Here is a 14,629-nt window from a genome sequence, read left to right as displayed (position 1 = left end):
CTATTTCAATGAGAAAGAAAGAAAAAAAATATATAACATTTAACCTCATTTGTTTTCATCCTGTAACACAAATACGACACTATCATTTCAAAAAAATCCTACATATATTTGTGACGTTGCAAACAACTCACATTGTGATTCACTTTCACTCGCTTTCTTTCTCGTGTACACTATTTTGTTTGCACCAAATATTGTAAAGCACATCTCACATAAACTATGGATACATAACGATTCTAGGCTATAAAATTTCTGAAATAATATAAATATCTGGATTTAAATAAATGATTGTTATATTTATAGTGTGAAATGAGTAGATGTAAATATGATGCGGAGATTATGGTTGAAAATAAAAAAAGAAAACATTTTTGAATGGTGCTACTTTAACACGTCAACAAAACATTTAACGTTTTCCTAACAAAAACTGTTAAGATCGACACCATTAACCAATCTAGTATATTATTATTCACTTCATACTTTTTTAACCCTCACACGGAATCCAATGAAAAATTCTGCATCTCAAACATTTTATCAGATCGATGCATTTACTGCTAGCAACGGCGTTAGGCACTGTTAATTCTTTTTTTTATATATAAATAAAACACGTTAGCACTCAATTTACTATAAATTCCTATGTAAACCCAAATTATTTTCTTAACCCAACAACGTTAAAAATATAAAAAATTGATTAAGAAAAATTGCAGAAAAGGAGTTCAAATCAAATACTATGATGTGACCACTACTGTGGTTAGACGCCACGTATGGTCGTTACCTACCTAAGGGCCGTGACCTATGGCAACTACCTCCTGCCGAAAGGACACCCTAAATAGCTGGTCCTACAATATGCATCACCATCAATTTCCTAGGGTTCTATACTCACTAAGATATTTTTTCATAGCATTTCAAAATTTTCACTTCCTCATGAAATCATTTTAGTGGGGAGTGATTGTGTCTTCATATAATGGCCATGCACACACAAGCTAGTATATAAGGCCAAAAATTAGGATCCAAAATCCATGACCTTGTCTTCCCCTTTCACAAATTGAATCATCATATGTAATCTTAGGTTGATGTTTCAAATGATTATGTTTTGTGCATGCATTTCTTCACCTACTTCACCCACTTTCAAAAAGTTTTTTTTTTCTTCTTCTCATGCAATACCATCTAGGTTAAAATACTTTAGTCTTGCATTTATAATTTCTTTCAAATATACTGCATGGACATGTGGTGAAAATCATTCAAATATATATAATAATTAATACCTTACATGCATTTCTTAAATATAATTTTTCTACATTTGTTGTGAAATATTGAACCGAACTTGCCATGAATTAAATTAGGAATCCATCATCAACAATGTTATTCAATCCTAAAACTCAATAATGCAAAAAAGTTGGTATAAATCCATTGAACTAGCTGATTTGAGATAACAAAATTTTGTTAATTTTTATTTGAAAGAATATGATGATGATGATAAATATAGTTTTAACCAAATATTGGTGTGATAGATAATTATATTGATTTACCTTCTAAATTATAATTACTGGTTGATATTATTATTTGACATTCCCTTAAATAATGTATACATATAGAGGGATAGAAAAAACAGAGAGGGTAAAGTATCTTTGTCGTATAAGAAGTTTATGACATTTTTTTCATTAAAATTAATTATTAAATAAAAAATAATTTTAAAGATAAAAAATAATTAATTAATATAACTACTATATTATATGTTATTTTATAAATTAAAAATTATTAGTATTTAAAGTAATTTTATTATTAATAAAAATTTATAAATTAATTTTTAAATATCTAACATTAGCATGAAGATATTTTAGTTAGTAACTATCAAAGATTTTTAATTAGTTAGAGATTTTAGCTAATAATTATTTTAGTTTTTAAAATTAATTTAAAATCTAAAATAGAGTAGGTAACTATTATTATATATAAATTTAAAAATTAATTTTATTTTTTATTAATAATAAAAATTACTTTAAATATTAATAATTATATAATTTATAAAATAGTATCTAAATTAATATATATTTTGATATTCAATCGGTTAGTTTTTCATACCAAAAAAGATAGCATAATATTACATCAAATTCACAATGGCACAATGAGTTAAGGAGGTTTCACCAACAAAAAAAATTGACAGTACTCTTAGATTGGTTAACATATATTATTTGTGGGATAATTTAGGTAGTTACTTTAATGATTAAATTATTTTTTTTCTATTAGAAAATTCATTGGTTTAGTAATTTGAATTTGAAAAATAGTAAAAAAGAAAGAAAGAAAGAAAAAGAAGAATTTGAATCTAGCTCGTGAAATGCTTGCCTTCGCTTCACATTCCTATTATTTTTAAAAACAAGAATAAAAATAAATAGTTAATTATGTTCTTAATAATTAATGCCTTTTGCGGTTTTTATCGTTACAGTTATTTTAAATTTTAATTAAAAAAAATTGTACCAAGTAACTTCTAAAAGATAAAAATCATTAAACAATTAATTGTCAACAAACATAATAAAATGTTATTAAATTTAATATTACATCATCACTTGATGACAGAACGCATTCAATCATAGAAGAATCGAAACATAAAAACCATTTAAATGTTAGATAATATACGGAAAACGAAAATCATAACAAGTTTTATTACTAAAATAAAATATGCTCAAAACTTTATGTATTTAAAAAACGTGTCAAATAAATAATTATCACGTCAGTTTAACTATCCACACACAATATAGCAGTTAACTATCTGTTTAAGAGAATCGATTAAAACCTAATTTTCCTAAAAATTAAAATTTTAACTATGAAAAACTATATTTTACCAAAACAAATAAAAAATAAAAAAATTATTTATTATATTTTAATTTTTGTGATTCATTGGATTGATATGAATCAATCTAACAATTTTTACTTCGAAACTATACAAATTTAATTAATTTAATTTAAGTGGTTCAATTTTTCCCGTGAATGTGTTCTAACCCAACTAATAATTTATCTTTTCACTTTGATTACGAACCAACATAATTATTAACCTTCCTAATTTTTATCTATATATAATAAAATAAAAATAAAATAAACACTATCTACTTAACATATGAATATATATAATTATCTCATAATTGTATCTAAAAAAAATATCACTCCTCTTCATAGGGATTTTAATATATACATCAAAAGTTTTAAAAACAAACAAAGCATTCAAATTAAAATTATCACATCCTCGAGCTGCTCACTTAGGAATTACCTGCAATCTCATATACTCCCCTATACAATACCATCATCACAAATAAAGAAATAAACACAAACAAACAAATAACAGGATAAGTTAGCTATAACAAATTTTTCTAAATAATTTAAATTTCAAATTGATACACAAAATTCATAAATTTTCATACAATTTCTCAAACATTTCACATAATCATCAAGAAATTCACAACTCATCTTTCTCATGTCAGATTTCTATTGACTCACAACATATAAACAATTGACTCTACTTCCGGAATACTCGTGTATTGAAATTAGCATTTAGAGACATGCACCTGTCATACTACTCATTATGAATCCACAGAGTCATGCATGCGCATAATCAATCTCAATATCTCATCATCTCATATGACAAGATAAATCCATTTGATATGCTCTTATCCATTCTTTCAAACCTCAGACTCAACCAAATGAACCTCCTTCGACTCTCACACACTGAATAACTTCATCTATGTGATTCAATTGTATCAGTAGAGTCAGAATCGTCTCATTCACAGGACACTCACAAATCAATACACCCTAATAACAATCCCAACACAGTATTTCCTTTTCTAAAAATACTATGTCTTGATCACACTTTCACCTCATTACATACATAATTTAACATGCACCATTCAATCACATCATATTTTAAACTTTCTAAACAATCCAAATATATCTCAAAATTCACTTAAACACATAACTAAGTTCCAAACATATGCTCTCTAAATCAAACATATAATTCAACAAAATATTCAAAAATAGTTCAACTCATTATATCTCATTCAAACACTTTCACTTCTCAATCAAAAACACTTTCAACAAATTATTCACCTTAAAATCAATATAAAATATTCAAAATCAATCATTCCAGTCAATATATTATTTTACTTTTCAAAAGAGACAATCCTACAAGCAAAATTTGGAATGGGTGACCACGTCACCCCACATCCAGATATTCTAACATAGGGTTCTATTTTAAAAATAAAACTATCTTCTCTCACCAAGAGCTTCAACCCACCAAAAGCTTAAAGATAACCTAACCTACACCACAAAGTCCTGATCATAAATCTAACTATATCACTAGAACCCTGATCTAACAAAGACTAATTCTGAAGATAAAAACCTCACATGCAAACTTAAACTAAAAGGTAATCCTAACCCGATCAAAACTAACTCAAAGGAAAATGAGTCAAGAATGAACTTACTCTATCTGGGATTTTGATTGGGCGTAGAGTTCACTTCCAGGAGTCCAATGGCAGACTTTGATCGTCAAACTGATAAGCGAGGAGGTCAGAATCTTAGAGAGAAGGGAGCGGAAAGGAAAAAGAAACTGCTAGAGAGGTGGCGATTCTTTTAAAATGAAATCTGAATAACTAAATTTCTATTTATATAGTTTTTCCCTTTTAATAATAAAATATTCATGTGTCATTTTAATTGTATCATATCTACTTTAAGACTATTTTTCTACCGAAACATTCTAATGACTAGAAAAACTATTTTATTATAACCTTTAAACTAATAAAAATCTTTGAATTTCTTTTTTCCCTAAATTTGATATAATTTTTCGACATCTATTTCATTAAGATAGTCAATTATCGAGTTATTATCTCTTCTAGAGTTTGAAATTTTGTCATGATTTTGTTTTGAAAATTATAATAAATTATAATGTTGGTATTTTTTTTGTTAAAAAAATATTAAAATAAATAATGGTAAAAAATAAATAAAATTGTTTGGATATTTTATAAAAAAATATAAACTAAATGGTTAAAAAAATTATAAATAAAAATTAAGTTCTTTATTGATGATATGTATATAATAATAAAAAACATAAGTGAATAAGTTAATTATTAGGTTTAATAAAAAATAAATGTATAAATTATAATTTTAAAATAAAAATTAAGAAAAAATTATATTTAAATTGAAAATTATGTAAATAATGAGTTATATATAAATATATGTCATAAATTATAATAATAAATATTATATAATCATATTTAATTATAAATAAATATAAAAAATTATAAAAGAAATGAAATATGCGTGAACATTAATTAAAATACAATTTATATATTAGTTAATGGTGAAAAAAAAGACAATACATAAGATTTAAATAATATAAATGAGAATTGTTTTTAAATGTTTTCATGTTTATTAGTTGTGAATTGTTGTTAATTATAGAAATGATGTAGTATATCTTGAACATAAAAAGGAAAATAAATTAAAGATGGTCATTCATTTAATATTTTCTTCAATGGTACATTAAATAATTTGTCCAAAATAAAACATAATTAATGACAAGAAGTGGGGAACATCCTTATTACTTTTTTTTTGTTGTAAAAAATCTTTTCTTTCTTCAATAATTATATTTCTAACTATTTTAAACATTGAAAATATTTTTTTTTACAACTAATACATTTATTTTTTTTAATGCATCCAAAATTTAAATTTATCAATTATTTTTAATTTATTAATTTAATTTTAAAAATTATTTTATTTTAGTGTTAATCACATATTTCATTTCTCTTTATAACTTTTTATATTTATTTATAATTAAATATGATTATATAATATTTATTATTATAAATTATGACATATATTTATAAATAACTCATTATTTACATAATCTTTCAATTTAAATATAATTATTTTCTTAATTTTTATTTTAAAATTATAATTTATGCATTTATTTTTTTATTAAACCTAATAATGAATTTATTTACTTAATTTATTTTATTATTACACACATATCATGAATAACTTAATTTTAATTTATAATTTTTTAAACTATTTAGTTAATATTTTTTTATAAAATATCCAAACAATTTTATTTAATTTTTACTATTACTTATTTTAATATATTTTTAACAAACAAAAAATACCAATATTATAATTTATTATAATTTTTTCATCCAAATTTTATTATAAAAATATATTTACAAATGTATTATAATTTATTCTCCAAAATTAAAATTTACTATAAAAATACAAAAAAAAAAACAAAATAATGTTACAATTTTACATTTATTTTACCCATAATATTTACTTACATCAAAATACCAATAAAATATTTTATTTCTTCATAATTTTTTATATATTTCATTTTTAATTTTTAATTTTCAATTTTCAAATTTTCTTCTATTTCAATTTTATAAATATTTAAATTCACTAAAAAAACTAATGCAAATACTACACTTGATGCTTAAAAATGAGAAGAAAAAAATGTAAAAATAAATAAATATAGAAAATAAAAAACAGCAACAATAAAATATAAAAACAAAAACATAAATAAATAAAAATTCTCATTTATTTTTAATTTATTATTTGTTTTTTTACTTTTGAAACATTGTTAGATATGGAAATAAAAACAAAAGGGTGTTAGATAAGAAAATAAAAACAAAAGGGTGCTAGATAGAAAAATAAAAACAAAAAGGGTACTAGACGGGAAAATAAAAGTATAAATATGTAGACAAACTCTTGTTTCCTTAATACTCTGGAATTTATTCATATGTAACTAAATTTCACATCATTTAAGAGTTGAGGTCAAATATAATTTAAATACAATTTCATCTATTAATCTTTTGAGGTGATTTTGAAATCCAAAATTAACAATATTTTGAATGCGATGCGAAGATTAACATTAATAATACTATCTATAGACTTGATGTTGAAAAATATATTTATATCTTATTTAGTGTCTTAGTTTCATCAATTTTTACCATCTAATTTATTCAGGCTTAATTTATGTCATTAGTTCTTAAAATTTGGTGTAAATCTATTTCTGATAGTCAATAATGAAAAACAAATTATTTTATTCTCTCAATTTAAAAAACAAAAAATGTATGTTTAGAGTCAAAATTTAACGGAGATGTGAACGTCATGTTAAAGAGTGGACACATGTCAAATGTTGGTAATGAAATTCCACTTTTTCTCACTTTCATTACATTAATTACAAATAATTTTTATGAAATTTAAGAGATTAAAATTATATTTTTAAATTTGAAAAAATATTTTAATTTGAAAATTGAAAAATCTATTTGTAATTTTAAAAACTCAAAAACATATTTTCACCAGATTTAGTTGCGATTTAAAACAGGATTACAACGGTCGAGCATAGGTATAGTCGTCCGTCTAAAGAATGTTGTTAAATTGTTGGATGCTTACTTGAAAATTAGTTGCAGATTTTATTTATATTTGTAATTCTTTTTGCAAATTTTAAATCAAATTATTTAAAATATAAACTCAAATAAAATAAAATTATATTAAAAATAGTACAAATGAAATTAATATTTTTATAAAAGTTAATTTCAATAAATTGTACCATAAAAATATAAAAACCATCACAAAATATATTATATTTTATTATTTTATCACTTATTTAATGTTTAAAATCTTTAAAAATTGCTTAAATAATTTTTCTATTAAATGTTTTAAATTCCAAAACTAATTATTACTTTCCAATAGTCTTATAATCAATAATTAAATTATTTATTTTTATCTAAAATTATTTTAAAATATATAATAGTAGTAGTAATAAATTTATCATATTAAAGAAATTGATAGTCTAATGGTATGATATAACAAGTAGTTATTTTAAGATAACAACTCTTATGCATCTAATGTAAAAGTATACAAATTATGAGTTTAAATTTCTTTTAAATTTGGTTGAATTAATAATCTCTTGACAATCAACTTATATTTAGTTAAATATGTGATAAATCACCACTCATTCTAAGAAAATATTCCTAACAAAATAATATTCAATCGGTTTATTAAGTTAAAAAATATCACAGCATATATGTCGAATCAATTTAGTAAGTATAGAAATACTATAACATATATGTAAAACTCCATAAAAAATTACTAGTAAGGGAAGATTATCCACTTGATGTTTACACATCCCACTCACTTCCTTCTATGAAATTAAAATGATATCATAATAACATAATTAAAAAATATACACATAAGATATTAAATTCTATTCAAATATTTAACAATATAATTTTATTTAACATGCAAAATATAAAATACCATGATACCAAACTTGTGATGAATATGTCTTCATTTGGATGCAAGCTAGTAAGTATTAAGACATTAGTTCTTACGTGTGTTGTATCATTCATAAGAGACTATCATCACATTCAATAAATTAAATTAAACTTAACAATTTATCTTGTAGTTGGATCTAACAAACTCCTCACTACAATTGTGGAATATAAGTGATCTACATTCCCATCATTCTATTGTTAAAAATGTCAATTTATTAGTTTCTTCGTGTATCTTACTAAAAACATCAAAACTTGACTATAATTAGTTTCAGTTTTAAAGTCTTTTGTATTTATATTACTTGAAGAATCATAACCAATCATCAAGAATGTGTTAACTTTCTCATCTTCTTTTGAAAAGTACTTGAAGAGGTTTCATCATTATATCATTCCATGCAATGTAGACTCTTCTAGTCTTACTTCCTTTCTCATATTTCTTGTCACTTAACTTATCTTTATTTTGACTATTCAAACATTCAATTTTATAACCATTGTGGTAGTAGTTTGCATTTTCTTCATAATTATCATGTAAATTGTCAAATTCTCATTTGAATTCAACTCAATTCCAATAATCTTCTCCATAATTATGAAAAAAAATGGTTAAAGTTGTTGACCTAATTCGGTAAGTGTACCGAGTCAAAAGTAATAATTTTTCTTAAAAGACGAATATCGAACCCCAAGGAACAATTCTCTTAAAATTTTAATATGTGAAACTCATAAGACTTTGAAATATGTGCAATGAATTGATTAAGAGATATGAAATTTGTTTGAATAAAATGTGTTTGTAATTTAAATAAAAGCAGAATAAATGATTATGAGAATTTGGTTGATAGAATTGGGATTGAGTTAATCTTTCTCATTCATCTCTATTGTAGTAAATAAAAACACACAACATTCTTATTTATTTGATATTGATGCAACACAAAGAGTCATTCACATTGATCCCTCAATTATTTAGAAAACTTCTTATCTTTAAGAGAAGATGTTATAATATATATATTTCTAGTATTAAAACACATTAAGTATTTTCATTTAGGTTAGATCAGCAAAAATACTTCTCAGTCAATTCCAAAGATCTAAATCAAGAAATAAAATTCAAGTTTTGAGCATAACATGAAAATAACAATATCAAACAAGAACAAAATGTTATAGAAAAATATCACATTAATACATAAGAGTTGAAAATGATTACATTCAATCCCAAAGGAAAGGAATTAGAAACTCATGGTAGCCATTGCATGCACCAAAATATGATGGAAAAAAAAAAAAAGACTCATAATGTTTCTCCTTGACGACTGCTTCCTTCCAGTCCCTTTCTCTCTGCCATACGCCCCTTTTTAATCCAATTGGGTTTGGGCTAAGTGAAATCTCTATTCATAAAATATCTATTTTCTTCACATCTCCTTGAATTTCTAAAAATAACACAAAATTGGGATTAAATAGTTCCATTAATCTCATAACTCCAAAATATATTATTGAGTTCTAATTATTTTCAAATTAGGGTTGAGTCGTAGCGTAATCAACAATGTCTAACTTTTTGCATGAAATTTCACTAAATAATGACACTTATCAACTCCCCCAACCTAGAATCTAGTTTGTCCTCAAGCAAAGTAAATAAATCTAAATAAACCAGACCATGGTTCAATTATCAAAATAGCCTCATTCACTGGACAATAGATTAAATGACAAACCTATGATGCTTCCAACTCCAAATGTAGTAAGATATAAATGCGATCAATTTCCAAGATAAATAACTGTAACAATGAAATGACAATTAGTAAAGAATCTCTTCTCATATTCTCACATGTAAGTGTTTTTTTTTCTCAATTTTCTCTAAATCTTAACAAATCGTAGTTTTCATTCATTTTTTCTTCATATCACAATCAAATTAGAAAAATAAATGTTAAGGTCATTTGCAAGGTTGTAATGAGGTTGGGTTTCCAAAAAATATTAGTTTTTCAGATAACAAAATGCATAATTAAAAGATGAAGAACATACCTACAATTTAAATACAATTTATGTTATCTAATCCCCAATTAATAATACACCCATCTTCACCCTTTTGTTTTTTTTTAACTAATACGAAAATAAAAATAGACTATTATAAAATAATTAAGAACAAAAACAAAAATCTTCTAAAAGAAATCTCTTAATTTTTTTTCTTTTCATTTATCATAACCAACCACTCTCATATATAGATTGCATCTATGTTCTCCTCCCCTAAGTATGTTAACAGGTAGAAAAATATAACATTTAGGATTCAGAAGAAATAAAAATTCTTGGCTTAAAGGGGCATCACAATAAAATGTTATCAATTTGAACAAAGGTTAGCTATTTGGCTCTAAGTTTTCTAATTCTAATTTATTCAAATGCCTTAATCATTTCATTCAAATGCCTTAATCATTTCCATATTCTTTTATGATGCAACACAAATATAAAAAATTAGGCAACCACAATTGTCAATTCATCGGTGAAACTATCAAACTATTTAAAATTCACACACTCACTTTGATTATTTGGTCTAATTCCTCACTTTCTTGTCATTCATTATTCCAACTAATCCTCCTGCTTGATTTTCATACCCAAAATCTCAGCTCAATTCACGTATAAACTCAACATAATTTCTTTTTAACCATTTTCCACATCACTTAATTGTTTTAAAAATTAAAATACAATGTCTAATTTACCAAAATTCCACAATTATTATTCCATTTTTTGAAAATACTACCAAACCAAATACATAAAAAAAAAACAAAAATAGAAGCCAAATACTAGAAAACTAACCCTAAAAACCAGACAAATAGAGCAAATAGAAAACTAACACAATAAGAAAAAAAAAACTAGAAAAATAAAATAAAATAGAATGATAAAACCATTTATTTTCAAGCTCGAATCAATCTCCTCTTACAGTTCATCCAGATTTGTATCATATTCATCATCTCCAGTTGTGGATGGCCCTGCTCCACCTCCATTTGCTTAAATAGGGAAATAATTATCAGCATCATCTGTTGCACCTGCCCCTTAGAAAAAGAATATTTGTCCCCAATCCATGCAACATATGCTCCAAACTGTTTGTAGTCATCCATGGTTTTGTTTCCCTTGAGGGATACTATTATAAAGCCCTTGGTGGAGGTGCATAAAAAAGAAGTGTTTTTTTGTGTTCAATCTCAGACATGATTTTATCATGTAATGAAACAAAACAAAAAACATAAAAAAAAACAAAACATAACATAAAAAATATAAAAACATTGGGTTGCCTCCCAAAAATTACTTGTTTAACGTCATATAACTTAATGCATGTTTCAATCACGGTGGATAAGTCCTTTATTGCAACATTTTCTTGGTTACAACTTTAATTTTTCTGGAGTATAGACTTTCAATTTCAATACTTCCATCAGTCCTTATTTCTTTGAAACTCACAAACTTGACCAATTTGTCTTTAACCTTCTAGGTAGGAGTTTTATCTTAGAGCTATTAAACATGATTGGTTGACCAGGTTTAAACTCGTTTTTTATTATAATTGCGTCCTAGTTACCCTGGTCTTTCTCCTTCAAGCATGATGCATATAACTTATTGGCAGTGAGTTTCTTTTCCACAGATTCAGGCACATAATTTTTTCTCTTTTTTAAGTCCTTGTGGAATAAAACAATTTAGAGCTTTCTCTAACATATTCTAAGTGTGCAACTCTCTTTTGGCTACAAAAAAAGGTTTCATTTTATTCATCTATCTTTAAACAATCTTTCCCTTTACTAGAAGGTTTCAAAACCTCAAAAATATTGAAAGTTACCTCATCATCTTTAACTCTCACTTTAAGCTTTTCATCGTCAACATTAATAATAACTCTTTCATTTTTCATGAAAGGTTTGTCAAGTATCAAGGGAACCTCCTTGTCTTCTTCTATGTCCATTATAACAATATCCACAGGAAACATTAATTTGTCTAAACAAGGACATCTTCAACCACATCATATAGATACTTAATTGATCTATCAACTAAATGTACTGTCATCCTGGTGGGTTTAACCCCCAACTCACCTATCCTTTTCATCATGACAAAGGCATTAAGTTGATGCTAGCCCCAAATCCAGTAAACCCTTGTCCACAGGTAAAACACCTATGGTTACTAGGATAGTAAAACTTCCTGGATCCTTGGATTTTAAGGGCAATGATTTATGAATAATAGCACTGCAACCAACCTCCAACTCTATAGTCTCTTACTCTATGAATCTCCTTTTCTTTGTCAGCAATTTCTTTATTAATTTTGCATATGTCATCATTTGATCTGAAGCCTCTGTAAATGGAATAATAATCTGAGCCTTTTAAAAATATCTTGAAATATAGCAAATTATCTTTCCTTATCTTTTTCTTGAAGGAGCATGAGGGTAGGGTAGATTCACCATGGGAGCATTTCTCTCTTTATTTTCCATTCTTTTCTTTTTCTCTTTTTTTTCTTTAACTTTTTTATTCTTCTTTTCTTCTCTCTCACACTTACCTTTTTTTTTTTCTTCTTCTTCTTCTTCTTTTCTCTTAAACTTACTTTTTTTCTTCTTCCTCTTTTCTTTCTTCATCAATCTCTTCTCCTACAACTTTACCGCTTCTAGTGGTGATTAAATTGCAATGCTCATTGGGATTAGTCTGAGTGTTTGCTGAAATGGATCACTCTGTTGATCTGCCAATAATTTAGTAATTTGTGCCACCCATGTTTCTAAATTTTTTTATCGAAGCTTCAATTTTCTTCTGATTGGACAATAATGCTTGCATAAATTTCTCCAAGTTATCCTCCAATTTGCTCGTTCTCTCTTGAATTAAAGGATAAAGTGGTTGTTGTTGAAAAGGAGCTTGACTGTTCGATGGACCAACGTCTTGCTTTCACCCAAAACCTTGATTTTGATTGCTTCTCCATCCTTGAGACATATTATTTTGATAATTATTATTGTTGGAGAAACCACCTTGTGTTCCCTGATTACCCATGTAGTGGACTTTCCTCTTCAGATGGGTTGTTTTGATACGAACAATGACCATTTGGATGATCGCCTCCACATAAATCACATCTCATGGATTGATTTTGGCTCTGAGAAGATTGTATGACTAGTATTTGTTGAGGCAATTTTGACACTTGTTTGGTCAATGCTTCAATCCTCTGAGTTAAAATATTATTTTGAGCTAGAATTGCATCTGAAATATTAAGCTCAAACACCTTTTTTTTTATGTACAATATGTCAATCATGTTGAGCTTGATAATCCGTTGAAACTAATGCTTCAATAATTTTTGTTGGTTGTTCAACATTGTTAGCCATCATTGTACCCCAGTTACTGCATCCAAAATCATCTTTGTATTAGGTTTGAGGCCATTGTGGAAGATGTTCAATTGAGAAATATCTTCAAATCTGTGATTTAGGCATATTCTCAACATTACTTTAAATCTCTCCCAAGCTTCACAAAAAGGTTCATCTGGTCTTTGTCTAAACATAGAGATGTTAGACTTTGTTTTGATGTAACAGGATAGTGGAAAAATTATTTGTAATAACTTCTCCTCTACATCTTTTCAACTAGTAAAGCTCTAATTTGGATGTGACTTGAGCCATTCTTTTGATTTACCTGCCAATGAAAAAAGAAATAAACGCAAATAAATAGATTCAATATCATCTTCTTGGAAGCCCATTGTTCCAACCATCTCATAAAACGTAGACAAATATGTATATGGATCTTCATGGTTCATGCCAGTGAATTGATGAATACTGATCAAACTAAGGGATGTTGGTTTTATCTTTAATGTCATTAGTAACACGAGGTATTGTAATGTTGGAAAAGTATCATAGTCCTAGTTGCAAGCATAATCACCAAGTGTTCTTCTAGGTGGTGGTTGTCTTTCCTCAGCCATGCTGCTTTCTTCTTGAATTGGTTCAATGTGACGAGTAGACGTGGTTGAAGATTCTTCAATAACTTCTCCTCGCTTTTCTTTTCTTAACCTTGTTCATCTAAGTTGTCTTTTTAATTTCTAAATCCAAGTGTAGTTGATCTTTAGAAACACTCTTAATATCATATCTCATAGGCTAGCTCATCCAAGGATTAACACAAAAAATAATAATTTAAAATATAGAAAAACTAATTAGTTTTTAAAAATAAAAGAAAAACAACAAATTTGAAAAGAAAAAATATTTTTTTTAAAAAATAAATGGAAAACAAAAAATATTTAAAATAAAGAAAAAAATAACTATTTTTTCAAAAATAGACAAAACAAAATTTAAAATAAAGAAAAAATAAATACTTTTTAAAAGTAAAAGAAAAACAAAAATCTTCAATACTTGGTGAGTTAAACTTTAAAATCTTAAA

General features: G+C 25.6%; 1 pseudogene; it reads left to right on the top strand.

Moving 5' to 3' along the window:
* Positions 1 to 13,680: 13,680 nt before the first annotated feature.
* Positions 13,681 to 13,786, top strand: LOC137811538 (small nucleolar RNA R71; annotated as a pseudogene).
* The last annotated feature ends 843 nt before the right edge of the window (positions 13,787 to 14,629 follow it).

The sequence above is a fragment of the Phaseolus vulgaris genome, chromosome 11 (genome assembly GCF_051622355.1).
Source record: "Phaseolus vulgaris cultivar YP4 chromosome 11, ASM5162235v1, whole genome shotgun sequence".
In the NCBI taxonomy this organism is placed as follows: Eukaryota; Viridiplantae; Streptophyta; class Magnoliopsida; order Fabales; family Fabaceae; genus Phaseolus; species Phaseolus vulgaris.
This window is presented reverse-complemented; position numbering and strand designations above follow the sequence as displayed.